The sequence below is a fragment of the Ceratotherium simum genome, chromosome 10, assembly GCF_057802395.1.
Source record: "Ceratotherium simum simum isolate JZ-2026a chromosome 10, ASM5780239v1, whole genome shotgun sequence".
Classification (NCBI taxonomy): Eukaryota; Metazoa; Chordata; class Mammalia; order Perissodactyla; family Rhinocerotidae; genus Ceratotherium; species Ceratotherium simum.
Genome location: NC_141909.1, coordinates 65,980,670 through 65,999,078, shown reverse-complemented (window position 1 = coordinate 65,999,078; position 18,409 = coordinate 65,980,670). Strand labels below are relative to the sequence as shown.

Below are 18,409 nucleotides of genomic sequence, written 5' to 3'. Positions count from 1 at the left end.
CCGTGGCTTAGCAGTAAAGTGCGCGAGCTCCGCTGCTGGCGGCCCGGGTTCGGATCCCGGGCGCGCACCGACGCACCACTTCTCCGGCCACGCTGAGGCCGCGTCCCACATACAGCAACTAGAAGGATGTGCAACTATGACATACAACTATCTACTGGGGCTTTGGGGAAATAAATAAATAAAATTATTAAAAAAAAAATGGAACAGAGTGTAATTTGTGAAGCATGGAGCATTAGTAATTGCTTAATAAAAATAGTGCTTACATGAATTGAAATAGACCATAGAATCCATTGAGCAACTGCTGAGTAAGAATGTCTTGAATTTCTAAGCAAATCCCTGAGACACACAGATCTCAAATGAACTGCGGTACAAATGCTATTGGTGTAGAAGATTTTTGTCCTGACTTTTGTAATATAATTAGCTGACATTGATTGTGTTACTATTTTGACCTCCCGCCCTTGGATGATTCTCACCAGTAATAGATACAATAATGCCTATTATAAATGCCCTCCAAGGTTGCTAAGGTAGACAAGTTTTCTAGATTAAAACAAACAAACAAAAAGCCTCTGAGTCTGTTTGCATTACTTAATGTTATGCTATTCAACTCTTACCACAACACTGCAAATACAACCTCATACTGACATAGGAAATCTGTTCTTGGTCTTTTACTCAAGTGTCTTTGAATTCATTCTTATTTATCTTTCAAATGAATATGATCTGTCTCTCCAGTTAGTTTGTAAATTCCCAAATGTCTTGAGACCACTTCTATACATTGTAAATATTCAATAAAGGTTGAGGACTGCATGATTTTAAATGGCCACTTATAAGCTCAACATGCTTCCCAGAAACATGCGATGGATACAAGTCTTTCTTCATTACTGTTCAAATATATTCATAAAGCCTTTTATAAAAACATGAGATAAATTTTATTTATTTATTAAGTTTAGGTATGTATTTACACTCACTTTTTTTTCTTAAGTTATAAATCTCAAGAAGGAGTTGACTGTATATTTAATTCTACTTGAAAAGTGCCTAATGGAACATAAGGCTTCAGTAGAGACAACGTATTCTGAGTTAATGATCATGCCGTCTAGCTGGGATACAGTATTATGAGCAGAGTGAGCAGGCTTTCAACAACTGTTCTTCACTGGGAAAAATAAGCCTTTCTGGGGAAAAAAAACTTGTGTTTTAAATCAACACAATATAGAACTACAGAAAAGCAAAAGGACAAAAGAAAAAAACACCTAAAGGCAATAAATAAGGAGAGGTCATTAAAAGTAAACTGAACTGTTTCTGGGTGTAATGGGCTTTTGATATGTCCACTTGGCTAGACTACAACGCCCTATTATTCAATCAAATACTAATCTAGTTGTTGCTGTGAAGGTATTTTGTAGATGTGATTAAAGTTCATAATCAGTTGACTTTGAGTAAGAGAGATCATACTAAATAATCTGGGTGAGCCTGACTCAATCAGTTAAAAGGCCTTAAGAGCAGAGCTGAGGCTTCCATAGAGAAGAAATTCTACCTGTGGACAGCAACTTCAGCTCCAGAGTTCCAGCCTGCCTGCCCTGACAGCCTGTCCTACAGATGTGGGACTTACCTAGCCAGCCCCCACAACTACAGAAGCCAATTCCCTTAAACAAATGTCTTAATATATATCTCCTACTGGTTCTGCTTCTCTGATTACCCTTTCTGATACCAGGGATGCATACCAAATGATAACGTTAATGCTTTTATATAAAAATTTCTATCTCAGCCCCTTATTTTTAGTGACAAAGAACTTGCTATAATTGGATCCTACAGAAGAAATATCCTGAGACCATGAAGATTTTTTAAAAATAAATTTACTTAAGGGCCGGCCCCATGGCTTAGCAGTTAAGTGCTCACGCTCCGTTACTAGCGGCCTGGGTTCAGATCTTGGGCGCGCACTGATGCACCGCTTCTCCAGCCATGCTGAGGCCGCGTCCCACATACAGCAACTAGAAGGATGTGCAACTATGACATACAACTATCTACTGGGGCTTTGGGGAAAAAAAAAAAAGGAGGAGGATTGGCAATAGATGTTAGCTCAGAGCCAGTCTTCCTCAGCAAAAAGAGGAGGATTAGCATGGATGTTAGCTCAGGGCTGATCTTCCTCACAAAAAAAAATAAATAAATAAAAATAAATTTACTTAAAATCATTTCAGAGAGCTTTGTATTGTATTTGTATATTTAAATGTTTTAAACAAAACATCTTAATAGTTTATAATCAGAAAGCCATAACCAAGAAAATGTCCTTTAATTCATTTGATGTAACATATAAACAATAACCAAGAAAGAAAATTGCAATAGAGCCTTTCAGGTCGTTACCTCCATAGGCTTTAAGGCTAACCCAAAGTTCAGCATTCCTAGCTTATTTGTTGGTGCAATGAGAGCCATTAATCATTCCATTTGAGCTTAAGTATCTGCATTTGAACCTTGAACTAGAGCTCTGATATAGTAGTATACTTGAGGACTGCCCATGTGGAATTTCTTTTCTTACTTCAACAAACAGTTCAGTTCAGTACAAACATTTATTGAATGCTCGTTAGTTACTAGGAATATAAATTCTTTATGACTAAGTTTTGATTATTTGCTTATTAAACTCTCCACTTCAAAATGAATGTCAGTATTCAAATACTTATACTATCGAGAAATGTCAGAAAACTAGAAAGTTGCCTTTATTCACATTCTAAAAGAAGTTTTCTTCCATTGACACACAAATGAAACTATTTCTAATATTTGCCTAACCTTAAACTATGCCTTTGTTTTTCTTAACTTAGAAGAAAACATTTTAAATTATCTTTGTAATAAAATTCTCTGTCTAAACTAATTACCACTAAATACTTTCCTAATAGATAGATTAGTGGAAAAGAAAGGAGAGATGTGGCCAGCATTTAGGGTATAAAAATAGACGGCAAAATTAGGAGGAGTCTAAAGAAATGAATAAGAGGAGAGGGTAGAGAAGTGAGCGAAGAAAAAGAAATATAAGAAAAAGGAGTAAGAAACAGATGAGAGATGCGAATTAAAAATAGGGAAATAAAAGTAAGAAATAAAGTTCACGCAAAAAGAATTTTAAAAGCCATACTTCTGTGAAATCATCAATTAACAATAAAACATTTTAAGATCCTTCAAAGAAAGGTTGTGTAACAAATCTCATACGATTTGGTCTCATTCTTTCATCAACTAGAAAGTTGGAAGACGGACTAAACTGTTGTTAAATCTAAGGCCAGAAAATTGATCCTGCATAGCTCAGATTTAATAATACCATCGGAGATGACGTTGCCATACACTCTGATTTTTCTCCTCAGAAATCTGGGCGTGGTCTAAGGCCTAAGAACATGTTCACTTGAAAGAATGATGCATTAGGGCACAGAACTCTCTTAAAAATGTATTTAGGTCCAGTTAGCCTTCCAACATATTAATAGCATAAAATAATATCTGTGTACATCTAATTTAGCCAACAATGTCTGTGCAGCTGGCCTGCTTGATAAAGGACTCCTTTTATCTTTATGGGACGGAATAGGTATAAATGCAACCTATCTGGGGAATGAACCGCTGCAGATCTTACCATGAGTCTCTGAAGTCAGATCTGTTCTCACCATAATGCACAAAATCTCACTCTTCCCTCATTCCTGTAAAGTAGCAGAAGTTTTTATGCATGAAAGCTTGGTTGTGAGCAAATTCTATGAAGCAAAACAAATTGAAAGACTGATGTCAAAAGGTCACTTTTATAAAGATCCTTTCCTCTGATTATTCTCTCTCCTGATATACCTCCTCTGGTGTAAAGTAAGACAAAGGGCTCATTTCTTACACTCAAGCATTTGATTCTGTCAACTCCTGGACACTAGGACAGCAGGAGTAAAAGGAGTAAAAAGATCACCAGAAGTAAATGCAGAAAAATCTGAACACATAGCTAGTTAGTTTAATGTAAATCCTAACATGAAAAACCTTCATTACGAAATCCCTATTTGCTATGTTAATCTTTTCGTCCCTTGCCACTGTTGAAGAATGTTCCTCTTCTGGTATTATAAATCCTGGATTGTTTCCAAAAACTCCCTAACCCAAGAAAAACGTCTCAAGGTCCTAACATACTTGTAAAGATTTATGAACGTTAAGAAAATTAAGAATTTAGGTATTAAGCATGGTCTCTTTGCTTATTAAGTTGGTGTGTATGTTACTTTCCTAGGCATATTTTACATGGTGTTGATTTATTGGAATCAGCATGATGGAAATTTCCAGGTTTGTTTATTTGAAACAGTAGTAACTGAGATCCTAAAAACTTCTTGTAGTGTGCTTACATGCCCAGTTAGAGTACATTAGAGAAGAAATGTTTCAGCAATTAAAAAAAAAGAGGACGGTGGGGCTGGCCGGGTGGCGCAAGCAGTTAAGTGCACGCTCTGCTGCGGTGGCCCGGGGTTTGCCGGTTCGGATCCTGGCCGCGCACCGACGCACCGCTTGGCAAGCCATGCTGCGGTGGCATCCCATATAAAGTAGAGGAAGATGGGCACAGATGTTAGCCCAGGGCCAGTCTTCCTCAGCAAAAAGAGGAGGATTGGCAGATGTTAGCGCAGGGCCGATCTTCCTCACACACAAAAAAAACAGGATGGTTACTCTGGCAATTAAGTGATCAACTAAAATATTAGATACTGAAAGCAAGCAGAGGAACATAGTAAGTGGGAAAAGGTACTGAATAGGAAGAAGTAGAATAATGGTAACATTTAATGAATGATGAGTAGGATCAGTCACACCTCTAATCACTTTACGTCTATCATCTCATTCAATCTGTACAACTATGCATTCAACTAAGCAGTAATTTAAGTGATATTTTTTATTCCTATTTTACAAATGAAGAAACCAAAACATGAAGAAATAAAATAATTTGCCCAGTGAGAACACAACTGCTATGTGGTGAAGCAGAGGATTCATTTTCTTTTTTCTTTTTTGGTGAGGAAGATCAGCCCTGAGCTAACATCCATGCCAATCCTCCTCTTTTTGCTGAGGAAGACTGGCCCTGGGCTAACATCCTTGCCCATCTTCCTCCACTTCATATGGGACACCGCCACAGCATGGCTTGCCAAGCGGTGCGTTGGTGCGCGCCCGGGATCCGAACCAGCGAACCCCGGGCCACTGCAGGTGCGCGCCCGGGATCCAAACCAGCGAACCCCGGGCCACCGCAGCCCAGCGCGCACACTTAACCGCTTGTGCCACCGGGCGGGCCCCAAGGAGCGGGGGATTCAAACTCAGGCACTCGGACTCCAACTTCCACAATATTACACTATGCTACACTGGCTCACTTAAATTATTGTCCTGCATTATGTGTTAATGCCTCTACAATTTGAATCACACCCTAACAAGATGTCAGGAACTCCCAACACCAAGGCCAGAATGACATCCTGATCAATGTTCCAGTCTCTTACACAATCTTGACATATCACTACATGATGATCCCCCCTGATTTTCTCCACTTTTTCCTTTTTTATATTCTCTTTCCGGTTATTCTCACATAATACTGTGAAAAGCACTTCTACCCTTTTTGGTCCCATGGCCCTTTCATGCTCTTAAAATTTACCGAGGACCTCAAACACCTTTTGCTTATACAGATTGTATCTTTTTTATATTTGCTGTATTAGAAATTAAATCTGAGAAATGTTTAAAGGCTGTATTTATTAGTTCATTTAAAAATAACAATAATAATAAACCCATTAGATATCAACACAAGTAAACATATTTTTGAAAAAAATAACTACATTTTCCAAAACGAAGCAAAAAAATAGCGAGAAAATTGGCACTATTTTAAATTTCTGGCAAATCTTTCAATGTCTAGCATAATAGTAGACAGTTGAATCTCACGTCTGCTTCTGCATCAATAACATCCTTAACTGCGCATGCACTAGTGGTAAAGAATAAAATGACTACTAGTATAGTTTAGTGCACTGTGTTGATATGTGCTAAGGCACCAACAGTTTTACCCACCATTACATTTGCCCACCCAGTGTAAAGGCCAAGAGAGCTGATAATTAAACCCCAATCATTTAAAAAAGAAAAAAAAACAAATGAAACACTGATCAAATGAAGTTTTTGTTTCTATCAGTACAGCAGTAAAAGCGTCATGGAAGAAATCATTATTTATTATGCAATGGTTTTCATCATTTCATTTTAATCCAATGAGGAAAGTTACTGGGAAAAGAATGGAAACCTTGATCTGATGCCAAGAGGGAAAAGCAGCCCCACACTCCTCCTTTTCAGGTGGCAGCTGTTTCTTGTAACCAAGACACATGTTTTGTTTTCTAAAATATTGTAAGGGCTATGTAATAGCTACAAATGCCTTTTGTAAAATTAGAATAGTTGTATTTTTATTTGGTTTGTGGAACTTGACCAAAAAAGAGATCAAACAGTGTTTAAAGGAATTGTTTGAAGTACACTGAAGAAAAGGTCCGAGTGAATAATTTTATGATGCTTAGGTCTTCTCTGTGATACATATTGGATAAAACTCTGGCAGACATTTATGTTTAGCTAAAGAAATTGATGTTGGTTATGTGACCAAAAGGGTATGACCTGGTAACAAAGAATAGATTGTGGTGGAATTTATCAACCTCTCTTCTGGCAGTAATTAGCACCTCGGTTATGCACAAAACAACCAAGCAAAACTAATCTCTGTTATGGCTTTATTGTTAAAAAAATAAACTGTTTACTTGGCATGCATACCAAGGACAGAAAAATCTTTCTATAATCAAGTGGGGTCTATTAAACTAAATTCTCTATTTGTAATTCCTAGAGGGCATCTTTATCACACAGAACAAATAAAGAAAAGAATGAATTGCTTTAGAATGACTGAACTAACATTATCAAAGGGGAAGCATAAGCAGAAGTCCTGCATAGATGTTCTAACAACTTCTTTAGACTATAGGGGTACTTTCCACTCACCGTTCTTGGCTGTGGCAATCTCAAAACTAAAGTAACAACAAGAGTTAAATTTAATGTCCTGTACCATATGAATTTTCTGATCATTCAGACTTTTAGTTAGAGTTTTCACCAGCTTTATTTAAGGCAGCAGTTTTCCTATAATACTCTTAAATAAATGTCTCCCTCCAATGACATTGTCTGAGTAATGGTTTCTCTATTTAGTACATAGTATTATTGCACTTACTTGAGTGTTTATAAGTCTGTCTTCCCCTGGGACTGTGATGTTAAGGCTGAGAAACATCCCTCTTTGTATTCCCAGTGCCCGGCATACAGAAGGAGCAACAGAAGTATATATGTTATATTCCATGAGGGCAGGGATTTTCCATTGCTACATCCTCAATGTCTAGAACAGCAGCTGGCATGCAGTAGGCACTCAGTAGATTTTGTTGACTGAATGGCACAATTATGATTGGTGACCCACATATTCCCCCACTGAAAGGAAGAAGAAACTATGCTCATTTTCTGTTAGTTTATTTTAAATCACATTTTTCCTTACCATGACATAGATTTCTGTGGCTTTTGTTTAGACTGGTGTGCCCTGGCTAGTCCCTTAAGCTATAAACTCTTCAAGGACAAAAGGTAATTGTTTTACCCATATCTGAACTCTGTACACTTCTTTTCACAACAGTAAACTCTAATGATGTTATTCATGGTAAAATGTCATATCTTAATCTTAACTCTTTCATTTTAAGTTAAAATGTTGACTCTATCTCCTTCATGCCTCACTTTCTACATCCATCAATAAAGTTAAGAAATAGGCCTATTTTAGAAAAACGTAATCATTATAAACACTGAGTAGAATGTCCTCCCATCCACTCCTGCAAGCTCTGGTCCAGGCTTGTCCTAAGACATTTCCCTACAGTCAGGATCAGGGTGTGGCTCAGGAGGCAGGGAATGTAGTCTTCTAATTCTCAGGCCTCACAATGGGCATTACGCAAAAAAGAGAAAAATCTAAAGTCCTATTTCTGTGCAATGGCTCCTGTGCAATTTCTCCCTAGGAGAAATTTTCTGTTAATGCTATACTATTTTTATGCAATACTAAAGTTTAATTTGAGTCTAAATGAAAAGTTTAGTTTAATACTAAAGTTATAGGCATAATCTTATCAAAGTTAGGAAAAAATAATTTATGAAAATGTTCTTTAGCACAGTAGTACCTAAAACATTTGAATGATTGAAATCAAGATCCAATGTACGGTTGCATATGGTAATATGAATGAGATCTAGTTCATTTCCTTATTATCGTCACATTCTCAGAGTGTGATAAGCTTTATTTGTGATTTCCACGTGGTACTGATGTAGTTCCTCCTGTAATAAAATCCTCTCAAAATAGTTTACAGCAACTCAAACAATAAAAATATATATAAGATAAAAATGGAAGTGATAACCATGGAACCAAAAATATAACAATGTCTTACAAAGAAATTTTACAAATTGGAATTAATAAGTTCATTTGTTGAGTCATGATTGTTGCTACGGATGGCACTTGACTAAAGTTCTGCTGTTTTGGCTAAACAAAAACTAAGAACAAGAAGGTGTTCCTTCTAGGCCATGGTTGCGTGTGCCAGCTTCTGTCATTCTGTCAGGTTTATCTCCATGCCTGATCCAAGGGCCCTGGCAGTCTCACATCATACAAACTGCCCCCACAGGATCCTGCACCTGAATGTGAGTGCTTCAGGCCTGACAGCTGAGATTGGGGTGGGCATTCACAAGGACAATCAACACCAATATAGTAAACATGGCTGTCGTTCTTAATTGTAAGTTGGAACTTCTTTAAGACAGTTTCATCTGTTTATATTCTGGAGTGCTCTAAGGGAAATGACTTTAAGTGCCGCAGAGAAGCCCAAACATGCACAAAACTACAAGAGATCACCGCTCATCCTACTTTAGGGGTGGAAGTCATGGAGTGCAGTGAATTTTGCTTCTATTTACTAGCCAGACTTATAGGCTAGTACTGTCTCCTTTTTCATAGAAGGCTATGACCACCTTTATCTGTGGCCTCCTTTCTCCTATACAGTCTGGCTTCATCCCCATTCCACAATTAAATTGGCTTCCCCAAAGATCATGCGTCATCTCCTAATCATCTAATCCAATGACTAGTATTCACTTACATCACGGGGGTTCCCATTGAACCACTCCATTTCCCCTTCTACTTCTGACCGCTCCTTCTCTATCTGCTCCTCACTTTTAAAACTGGGTCTTTGATCTTCTTTTCTCACCCTATCCTCCCTTCCTCAGAAATCCTATTCATTCTCTTGGCCTCAACAAGCTCCTTCCTGTAGGGTGAATTTCCAAATCCACATTTTCATCCTTGACTTTGCCCTCAGCTCCAGTCCTGCATCTTCAAACACAATGGCTATTTCCCACTTGTCATTTCAAATACAATATATTTAAAATTGGACTTTTCAATTTGGTCTCATCACTTCATCCAAAAAGCATACCATTTGGCTCTCTTCCCTAATTTTCTTTTTTTTTTTATATAATTTTATTTATTTATTTATTTTTCCCCCAAAGCCCCAGTAGATAGTTGTATGTCATAGTTGCACATCCTTCTAGCCGCTGTATGTGGGACGCGGCCTCAGCATGGCCGGAGAAGCGGTGCGTCGGTGCACGCCTGGGATCCGAACCCGGGCCGCCAGCTCTAAGCCATGGGGCCGGCCCTCTTCCCTAATTTTCTTATTTTTGTTTGTTATCTTTTCCCTTTTTCTTCTTCTCTTGGTCCTAATCACCTTCAGATTTCCTCTGTTCCAATTGAACCAGTGTAAATATCATGTCTCTCTCCTCTGTATTCAGAGAACTCTTTTCTCTTACTTCAGAGATCCCTCTGCCTACAGACTTACTCAGACATTAACCTTATATAGCTTCGGCACATTTCCAGTATCATTCACTTTGCTTTTAACTATTTTTACTCATGAATTGTCTTCTACATGCTGTTTCAATGCCTTAAAATTATAAATGGTGTCTTTTATGTCTCTTTATTTCCTCATTAAGCAGAGTATAGAACTTTATATATAGTAAGTGATCAAAAAGTAGTTGCTGGGGCTTTTAGTGATTTTTTTAAATGGTCTGGGTCTTGGCCCAGATACCATCATATCATCTATTCTTCTGACCAGAGATGGGATGTCTTTTAAAGTGGTTTTTAGACCCAACTCTATTTTCTATCCCTGCTGCTGCAATTCATGCTGTCAGCGCTTGTGGACCGAGCTATTTCCTGGGCAGATTCCTAGATTTCATCAGGATGAAAACTGATGAAAGAAAGATAGAGATTTTCCACAGATTTTTAAATTCTTGGACTAGACTAGAATTTCTTTATATGTCTAGCAATGAAATCTTAAAGAGATGCATAGCACTATATCTCAGAATCTCCTAATCCAAACAGCTCAATGACTACAGTTAAACTGAGAGGCTTTGATACATGAATCCTGTTTTCATGGGAACTAATAATCCATTATCTGAATATCCGGGCAAGAAAATGCCTCTTTTGTCATCGAGTCATAATTGTCTGGTTCTTCCACTGCCTGCTTGATTTATTTTTAAATACCCTTGATCTTTGTCTTCTCTTGGATATAAGTAAAATAATTCTTATAAGGCCTACTGGCCCCTAATGTCCTCTATCCATGTTTCATCCATGCTGCCAGACAATTGCTGAGATTCAATCCAAGATGACTTAAACATAAGCTAGTTTATGTTTTAGATAACTCCCTAAAAAGGCAGCTCTAAACCCTAAAGTTGTATTTCTTGAGAGATTTCTATTGCATTGCATATTTTACTTTATTGCACAAAGGAAAAGAGACAAAGAATGGGTTGTTTTGACTTTATAATAATTCTGCTATTCATCAATAAAGGTAAAGATAAGAGATAACGTCTATACAAAACCATATTCCCTTCTAGTCCTTTAGACCATTTTCAAAGGCTACTTATCAAAACACGAGTCAATGGAATTAAAGAAAGGTTTATACCATTAAGCTCCAGTGAGGAAAACATTCAGTTCAGAGGATCACAAAAATATATGTATAAAGAATAAAATAAATTAAATCTAGAACTTAATCTTCAAACAGGGCATACTTAGTTAAATTTTCTAAATATCTGATGTGATAGCAGCTAAAGTCATTTGGTTTAAATTCATGATTAAAGAAATAAAGATACTACATTTATTTAAATATACTGTATTCACTAATTATTGAGCCACATGACTGAGTTGCTATTTTAACTTTGGTTAAAGATTAATTCTGGTTGTTCTTAAACTTTCCTTAAATCCTTTTACTTTGTAATTAAGTGAAAAGATTATGCTTAAAGTTAATTTCTATGTCATATTAGAAAGGAAGCAAAATTGATTGCACTAAGCAGAAAAATTTCCCTTAATTCAGAAATATTGATCTAAAAATGAGGGCCAAATGAAAGATTCTGGTTTTTTTTAATCTGATCTTTGTTCATCCTTCATTTACCTTAGAATAGATTACAAAGCTTTCTTACTAAAAACTTCCTTTCTTGATTTATATTCGATGCAATATTATTAGGAAAAAATTTACCCCATCAATACAAATTTACATTTCCATTAGTTCTTTCTTAAGTACTTGTATCTGTGAAATAAGTGTAACTAATATAATTTTAAATTAAACATCATAATTCATTTCTCCAAATGAAAAAATTTATTTTTATTTTCTATATTTTAATTCACACGGAAAAATATTTATTGATTGCCAACTATGTACTTTACTACTTTAATAATCCCAACAATTACTTTAATAATCCCAATAATATCTTGTAAGAAATCCAAATTTGATGTATGGGTAATTTGATTTTGTTTATATAGGTGCAGTGGTCAGCCTCTAACATGGCTCCCAATGATCCCCACCTTTTGGTGTTTGTGCCCTTGGGTAACCCCCACCCAAATTGTATCAGTGTTGATCTGCATGAAAATAGAATATGGTAGAAGTGTGGCATTGTATAATAAAGGATTTGCCTGTCCTTCATCCCTGGTTCCTGGGACAAAGAGTTAGAGTTACTGTCTGTTATTCATAGTGGGCCCCTCAGATCACACCTGAGCTTATGCTAACGAGGTGACTCATAGATAGTTTCACAGTGGGGGTGGGCCATGCCAGAAAGACCAACCACTGTACCAGAGGGTTGGGACTTTGAGCCACATGATATCAGTCTGATCTCTTGGGAGGAAAGAGAAGGATGTGATTGAATTCGATCATGTAGTCAATGATGCAATCAATCTAACCTATAGAATGAAACCTTAATAAAAAATGTGGACATCAGAGAAGCTGGCTGAGCTCCCTGGGTGCTGATACACAACAATACTGTGAGGCTGATGTGTTCTGAGGACGTGGAAGCTTTGTGTCTGAGAACCTTCCAGACCTTGACCTTCGCATCTCTTCATTTGGCTGATTCTGATTTGTATCCCTTATAACAATTATAAATAGAGTGCTTTCCTAAGTTCTGCAAGTTGTTGTAATGAATTATTGAACCCAAGGGGACAGTAAGAACCCACGATTTGCAGCCGATTGATCAGAAGTGCTGGTGTCCTGGGAATACCCAAGCTTGGTGTCCAAAGTTGAGGGCAACCTAGTAGGAGACTGTGCCCTTAACCTGTGAAATGTAACTAAACTCAGGCAAGTTAGAGTCAGAATTGTATCGCATATGATATGTCACTTCAAGAGTAGGTTATAAAAGACAATGTGGCTTTGGCCTCTCTCTCTGGGATCCCTGACTCTGGGAGAAATTAGCTGCCATGTTGTGAGCAGTCATAGCAAGAGTTTATGGATGAGAAGCTGAGACCTCCAGCCAATAGCCATGTGAGTGAGCCTTTTTTGCAAATGGATCCTCCAGCCTCAGTGAAGCCTTTAGATAATTAGATGTCTGACTGACATTTTGATTGTAATCTCATTTGAGATCTTGAGCTAGAACTACCCAGCTAAGCCACTCCCAGATTCCTGAACCACAGAAACTGGAGATAGCAAACGTTTATTGTTTTTAGCCACTAAGTTTGGTGTAATTTGTTATGTGGTAATAAATAAAGAATTCACTAGGGAATATGAGATCATTTGTGTTTGGTGTTAAGATTTAAATCTCTTGTTTTCCAGTGCATCCAAAAGAATAACGTGTAATTGCCCCTTCCCTATCATTGATTGATTTTTCTTTAGAATAGATCTCAGTAAGTTTGCATATGTCCCCATAACAAGTGAGATTACCCCTCTTGACTCTAGGCTAGGCTAAACCAGCCCCCAAAATCTCAGTGGCTTATTACAGTAAAGCCTATTTCTTGATCACGTAGTAGTTAGATGTGGTCTGGGCAGCTGTGCTTCAAGCAATGGATCAGCAATCCAGGCTTCTTTCATCTTTTCAACATCCCCACGCAGGAGAAAGTGAGGAGGGTCTCACATGGGGTTTATCACCAGGGTTAGAAATTACGTACCTCACCTCTGCTCACATCCCATGGGCAAACTCATACAGCACCAACCTAACTTCAAGGGAAGCTGCAAAATGTGCTTCTTATACATGACCAAGAAGAAAGAATGGAAATTTGTGACAACCAGAAGTCTCTGCTGTAGAGTAGAGATCTGTTTTCTTTGGAGTATACTGAGTCTGGTGAGAAGCATCAAAAGGTATAAATAACAACATCCTCCACCCAAAATAAAGAGAGGAATTTTCATGATTAATGGGGCATAGGCTGATTCAGTAACAGTAAACATCTCTATGACATGGCTTATGGGGTATCATGACTTTTAGTTTCTATTTTGATGAAAATGTTAATCTATTTACACTGTCACAAAATAAAGAGAACCAAATGTAGGTTTCTCTGTTTCAAGGGCTATCATGTTTTTTGTTCTGTCACACTCGGGACAGATACAATATTTATATATTTATATAGGTTGAAGGATATTAAAACCAATGAAGGAGGAAGGAAATTCTCATGTGCACCCAGAGGCACACACACCCAGGTCATATATTCTGACCTGGGTTGCTTCCAAGATGAACTAGTTAGTGCCTAATTTCTCCAGCTCCTCTCATCTGCAGGCATTTCTTTATTGAATTTTCAGGCTTTGCTCAGCTCCCATACTGTGCCAGTTCTCATCATGGCAGTCTGCATTCCAACAGGCTTAGACACGCCATCGTGCAGCAGCAAAGTATAATTAATCTTGCTGCTGTAAGTATATGCATATCCCTCACCTGCCACCTTCCTCTCCAATCCACACCCTTGCCCTTTCCTCCCACCCCACCCCTTACATACACACACCTTACACGCGTGCCCAGTCCATATGCTTGGGCTTATGCTTAATTGTATGTCCATTTCCCACTCCGGAATGGAAGCTGTGAAATAAACTGTAACCTACTACATTAAGCCCTAATATCCACTTTGGCTCTTATTAAATTTGGATCTGAAATCTCCCTACCTCTTTAGGAGCTTTAATTTAGACTAAGGTACTGGAGGGAGACCTACAATATACATATTTCTACTTCCTCTAGACCTACCCATTACTGAATTCCTCCCTGCACTGATAACTACTTCTGAAGTCACAGCACGTATCAGGGCCAAGCCCCCATGGGTATGACATTACACCATGATTGGCTTTATCCAAAGGCCTTAGAAAGCCTAGGTGAGCTAGAGATAAAAGAGAAGCTTAAAAGGACTAATATTTATTTTTGAAAATTGAATATTTTAAGTAATTTTTGGTATTTGTAAGACATTAAGAAATCACTGTAATATTGTATTTTTACATACATGGATGAGAACGCTACAATAAAATAAATACAGAAACAGATATAAATACATAAAAATAGATTGTGTTGGAAATGAGAAAAATGATATATAACAATATAAAACACCTTAAATCGTTCTCTTTACTCATTCTTTAGTCCCTAGGAACCCAGAAGAAAAAGTATATATTATCCAAGCTATTTGGGGCTCACAAAGAACCTAGAATTTAAACTGAAATTTGAGATTGAAAGTCAGTTTCGTGGCTACTTGGCATATGCTCAAAGAATAAAGGGATTATCCAAAGATCCAGACTCTCCTTTTCCCAAAGATCTGTCTGCAAATCTCCCTTGAACTTTAATGATGATGACAGGATTGCGGGTTTATCATGTTTTATTACCTTCGTGAAAAACAGGGGAGGATGGAAGTAGAGAATGGAAAAAGGGTGCTCTAACAAGCACCTTCATTGCCCTCTTTTAAATCTTGATTCATCTAGACTTTTCAAATCTGGAAACTCTCCATATCTTATCCTGAGCTCTGCTCTCTATCAGTGAATACATTAGGGAAAGAAAATCAAAAAATTAAATAGCTTCATGTGTTCTGACCTCTCTCATAAGGGCTCTGAAAATGTGCTGTAAATAAACAGGCAGGCGGTATTTTTCTTTCTCTTCTCTCTGGAAGAAGAGAACAGGGAGCAGAAGTTTCCACTGTCCTTTTTTCTAAGCACTCTATTTTATCTGCCAACCACGCTTTGCAAAGAAATGGGGCTGATTACTGAATCAGTTCCAAACCCTCTTCTTACTATGAGAGTCTGTATAAATCATCGAACTGAAGACCTGGGCAAGACCCCAGCTGTCTACAGGCAGTAACTCTTACGGTTGAGATAAAAAGAAAGCTGACACAGAAAAACTTAGGCGGGAGCGTATTTAACCTTTTCCACTCTGGAAGTAATAACTGACCCAATTTTGTGTTCACATTAAACTGGGTGGGAAGTTTTTCTCCCAAAGAGCACAGATGGAAAATACATTTTTTTTCATTGTAAGCATTAACTCTAGGTTTAAATTCTAACATTTATATGTAGCTTGCCTTTTTGGAGGGCTGTGTTTCAGACACATAATAGTGCTCTTCATCATTTGCTGGTGACTTTATATGAGAAACATTAAATGCGATGTACCTAACCCCTTCCCCATCCTCACTCAAGGGCGTGGGAACTACAGGGTGAAATTTATTCATTCACAAAAATTTTAAACACTAACTATGTATCTGACACTATTCTAGGTTCTAGAAACAGAAAGTTGAACAAGAGGGACAAGAGAAACTTGTTTTCTGCCTTTGTGATTTGTAGGACTTTCACGTCATTTCTCCCTATGCAAAAGCTTAGTTCTCATGAATCGAGCCCTAAGAGGTAGTTTCCTTACTCTGAAGATTTTTTTCCTCCCTTCTTCCAACGAAATTCAGAACGTAAGTTTTCTCACTGGGCACTGAGACAGTGTCAAGTTCCTTTGGGGTGTTCCAGCCCTGAATGTGTGTAGAGGGTAGGGGTAGGAGTCAGGAGGAGGTGGGTGGGCTTCTGTTTAGCTTCTGAAAAGATGCGAAATGCTTCCAATCCCCCAAATAGAATGAATTTCTGAGAAACTATTGCCCTTCTGCCCAGGTGTGTGCATGGTCCAAAGATAGGATGGAGAGATAGGCTCTAAATTATTCCTTCATCTCACACTACCCCACACCCTCGGGCAGTGATGGCCTAACTCACGTATCATATCCCCCCTTATGTTCACATGTGCATGTACTTGTTTCTTCTCAACTTATATTCCCTTACTCTCTGAAAGCAATGCTGAAATTCCCTACAATCCGTGTAACACCTGGAAGACACAGGAATAGGCACTACTTCGGCTCTCTTCTGTTAGGGATGCTGTTTAGCTTCCCCTAAATATGAGGATTTAGCAGCTCTGGGTGGTGATGGGATTATATTGGTATTTCTCACTAACAATACTGATAGGGTTTTGTTTTGCTTTTTTTTTCCTTTGTGTTAAATCAGGACATTATAAAGTCAATAAAAGAATTTGTTAATAAGACTGAACATAATGCTTGAATCAACAAACATTTACTGAGCATATGTTATGTGCCAGGGACTTTCCTGACACGAACAGACAAAAATCCTCCCTCGGGGAGTTTAAATCTATGAAATGTACACACATGTGCACACGCACACACAGACACATCTCATATGATGCCACTATGGACAGTGTGAGTCTGATGTTAACTAAGTTATACACTGGAGAAGTCTTTAGCAGGAAAGTGGGAAAGACAGGGGAGCAGAGCTTACCCCATCTACACTCCATGTCAGGTGCCATACTCGTTACCTCATTAATTCTCACGATCATCTAAGAGATCATCATTATGATGGAAATTCCAGAGGAAATCAGGAATTTAAGACAATACAAAGTTAAGTGGTAAAATATCAAAGTTCTTTTATATCCACAACTGCCTAAGGCCAAAAGAGCAAATTAGCCTTTGGTTTGAAATGAGCAAATTAGCCTTTGACATGTTAAGTTTGAACTAGCATAAGGAACATCATACGAAAATCAAATGAGCAGTGTTCAGTAAATGGGAGTGCCTTCCCTTTCCTGCCCCTCTCTGTCTTCATGTTCCTGTTTTCCTGTAAATGAAAGTCATACTGCCATATCCCCAAAAACTGAAACTGGGAAACTTAGAGTAATCGCTAATTTTTCTCAGTTCTTTAAATTGCACAAAAATTCAGCTGCCCTACTTCTTTCAAATATTTCCACATAAATACCTTTTCCTGAAATCTTTCTATCCTTGTTGCCCTTCCTTCATTTGACTCACTTGCAATTTCTCCCCTGAGATATTGAAATCTCCTCGCCGCATCCCTCCAGCTCCTGCACTCCTCCCTCCTTCTAGCCACTAGTGTCAGAGTGGTGGCTCTCTGTGGAGCCTCTACTCCTTCTACAGTGTTAGATCCCAAAACAGCAGCAAAAACAGTCCTATCTTTATTAAGCACATAAAGAAACCAATGTGCAAAACATGTTTTTTTGTTTGTGTTTGAGTTATAGAATCTTAAATCTCTAGATATGATTGCATTTCCACACTATAAATGGGAGGATTTTTAATAAAGTCGTGAACATTATGCTACTGGGGGCATCTTGCATTTCTTTCATAATGCTGATAAAATTTACAATTTGCTCGTTTATCATCTGTCTTGTGCTAATTGTAAGGTCTCTTACGACAGGGACAATTTGCTTTTTTCTGTTTAGTTTAGGTTTGGTTTTATTTTAATTCAGCAATGTATGCTCAGAGCCTAGCATGCTTGAGTGAATGAATAATACAAACACAAGATTGGTGCCTGGAATCAAAGGAAGGTTTTGCAACCTGGCTAACTGGCTGCAAACTCACAATTAATCAACAAGCATTTGCTGCATCCTGCACAGTGTGCAGCACACCTGCATTCTGTCTGCCTCTAGAAACATGTATCTGCTTTTCAAACTGTCAGCATTTCTTTTCTTCAGCCTAACTAAGGTAGAAAGAGACATGCAGGAGTAGAGAGAGAAGAATGGCACTCAACATGTTCAAACTTGATGGTGTGTCGTTTTGGTGTTTACATAATAAAATCTGCCTAAGAGTGAATTATGTCAAGTATGTACTAATGGTATTTTGCCTGCAGTGGTACCAGAAATCTTAGACCCTTCAAACCCTTAAGAATCAAAG

At 37.9% G+C, this 18,409-nt stretch overlaps 1 long non-coding RNA gene across 1 annotated transcript in view; it reads right to left on the bottom strand.

Moving 5' to 3' along the window:
• Positions 1 to 7,409, bottom strand: part of LOC147916160 (uncharacterized) — a 67,761-nt gene extending 60,352 nt beyond the window's left edge. Inside the window, exons 1-2 of the long non-coding RNA XR_015553453.1 lie at positions 7,169 to 7,409; positions 3,590 to 3,653 (exon numbers count right to left, since the gene is read on the bottom strand). This is a non-coding gene — a long non-coding RNA (uncharacterized LOC147916160). The remainder of the gene's footprint in view (positions 1 to 3,589; positions 3,654 to 7,168) is intronic.
• Positions 7,410 to 18,409: the final 11,000 nt, after the last annotated feature.